The sequence below is a fragment of the Euprymna scolopes genome, chromosome 44, assembly GCF_053919585.1.
Source record: "Euprymna scolopes isolate OS-2025 chromosome 44, ASM5391958v1, whole genome shotgun sequence".
Taxonomy (NCBI): Eukaryota; Metazoa; Mollusca; class Cephalopoda; order Sepiida; family Sepiolidae; genus Euprymna; species Euprymna scolopes.
Genome location: NC_136525.1, coordinates 7,444,580 through 7,447,181, shown reverse-complemented (window position 1 = coordinate 7,447,181; position 2,602 = coordinate 7,444,580). Strand labels below are relative to the sequence as shown.

Genomic DNA, 2,602 nt, shown 5'->3' with positions numbered 1-2,602 from the left:
TGGTAATATCGTCCATGAACGCTCTTGATGGAGGAAGAATTATTTGTTTATTAGTCGAAACCCCCGTTGTAGTGTTAGCGGCACTTCTTAATATAAGTTCCATTGCTAACACAAACAATAGTGGGGAGATGACGCACCCCATCATAATGCCGATTTCAAGTGACTGCCATCTTATAGTGTATTTTTTCATTGTAAACCTCATGAAAGCCAAACGAAACTACTTCATTATAATGTCCCTAATCTTTTCCGGAAGGTGGAAATAGTTTAATGCCATATCAATTAATTCGTGGGGAACCGACCCATATGCGTTGGCTAGGTCAAGCCAAATTACATAATGGTCTGACTTTGTCTTTTTGGCCGACATAATTGATCCCCAAATCATTTCCGCATTCTCCAGACAACCAGGAAACCCGGGCACCCCAGCCTTTTGTACTGATGTATCTATATATTTATTACTCATTATAAAGGATGTCATTCGTTGAGCAATAACACCGAAAAATATTTTTCCTTCAATATTTAAAAGTGATATAGGACGGAAATTCGGAATACCTTTTGAATTCATCTCCTTTGATAAGGCACCAGTCTTGTGGCACAGTACCCTGCTTCCAAGTCCTCTGAAGGAAGCCAGTCAACTTTCTGAGGACACAAGGACAATTTTTATAGATTCTATACGACATTCCATTAACTCCTGGGGCACTACCAGCCCGAGCCTTACGTACGAAATCATCGGCTTCCCCAAATTTAATATGCTGGATGTCAAAGCTAAATATTGGGTCCTTTAGTATTGGTAGGTTTTCCATGAAAGAAATTGGAATATTACTCGACTTATCTGTATATGTTTTATATAAATGGTCCTCGATTTCCTTCTGTGATACATCGAGTTGGCCACTTTTTGATTCAACGAAAAGTTTCTTAGCGAATCCATATGGATTCGTATAAAATGATTTCCGGGCCTGGCGTCTTTTCTTTCGTTTCTTCCGTTGGTTTTCTGCTCTTGATATTTTTAGAATTTCTTGTTTAATTTCATTTAAGAGAATTAATATTCCCTCTTTTTCTTGCAAATGAGTTTCTTTAAGACGGCGTTTTAATAACCGTTGTTCGGATCTTAATTTTCCTTTTTTCATTTGTCGTCTGTTTGGTTTTTTCCGCGTTTTTTCCTCTGCCGGATACTATGCCAAATCTATCATAACAAACGTCATCTGTGATCTTGCAAAATATGCCCATTTGCTTTTCAATGGGACCTTTAAGGTGAACCGATAGTAAAAACGAGAGCTCTTCATCAAGATTTGACCAAACAGCCTTCTGGTTACCTTTAGGCCATTGAATTTTTGGTTTGCTGGGAATGTCTCCTGGGGGCTGATGTTCAACAATGGAATCCTGAACACTGTGGGTGTAGTCCTGGTTCGTAGTCCCATCGGTCGATTTATATTCACGGTTAGGTGAACAACGTTGTTGACACCAACGTGCCTTATGGATTTTCAAACCGCGCAAACTCTTACAGGTTCTTCCGGAGTCACATGTTGTAGCCGGGTACAATTCCAAGTCGTTGCCATTAGAATCAGGTTGATGGGAGATATATTCTCCCTCCCCGCTACAATCACCCTGAGGGCATTTTCCGTTTGTTTTACTTCTCATGGTTTATAACGAATTTCTTGTCTTTCCAAGATGTCACTTTGTCTTTCCAAAGAGTCACTTCGTCTTTCCAAAGGGTCACTTCGTCTTTCCAAAGGGTCATCTTACTTTCCAGAGAGTCTTAGTGTTCAAATTCTACGTACTACATGTGACCACATGTGCTTTTACTTTGCCCTCATCAGCCGCTAACCAGAGGTGATGACACAGTTTCGGTGGCTAAAGCAGGACTGCCATCCCTGGCGCCACCAGCAGCTATTGCTGCTGGGCAAAGCAATAAATAGGATTTAAAAAAAAAAAACTTTACCTGGCATATTCAAGCCGAGGAAAAACGCTGTTTTTAACTATTTTTTTATTTTTAACTTTTTAATTTTAATTTTTATTTATTATTAACTCTTTAATTTTCCCTTTTTTTCTTTTTTCCTTCTTTCCCCCTTTTTCTTTCTTATTATAAGACCTTGGTCAATGTAAGTGTAACCCTTCATACAAATTGTCACTATCCAGCTCCCCTACTCCCCGGGGAGTTGGTCCCCATTTCCCCTTCACTCCTCACATTAAAAATCGGCCTTGTGCCTAATTTGCTCGGTGGGAGAGCAAATAAATACCTTTTTCTTGACCTTTTGGCCAAGATCAAAGTGTAGTATCTGTTCTTACTATATACTGTACTTATGTTTGTAACTTTGTGATATAAAGTGGGGGATCACTTTTCTGTATTAATTTAATGTAAAATTTACGAGTCAGTCTCAAAGTCATTCAAGTCATTCTCCAGATCATTCAAGTTGGTTTTGAAGGATTCCAGTTATTTTTTAAGCAGTCAAGTTATTCTTAAGGTCATTCAATTTATCCTTAAATTCATTAAAGTCATTCTAAGTCATTTACTTTTTATTTATTTAAGTCATTTCAGCCCATTTTTCGGTCATTATGAATTTCATGTCAACCCTACATTCAAGCATTCATTCATTACACGAGAGCG

The 2,602-nt window shown here is 38.4% G+C and overlaps 1 pseudogene; it reads left to right on the top strand.

Moving 5' to 3' along the window:
• Positions 1-2,232: 2,232 nt before the first annotated feature.
• Positions 2,233-2,338, top strand: LOC145268951 (U2 spliceosomal RNA; annotated as a pseudogene).
• The last annotated feature ends 264 nt before the right edge of the window (positions 2,339-2,602 follow it).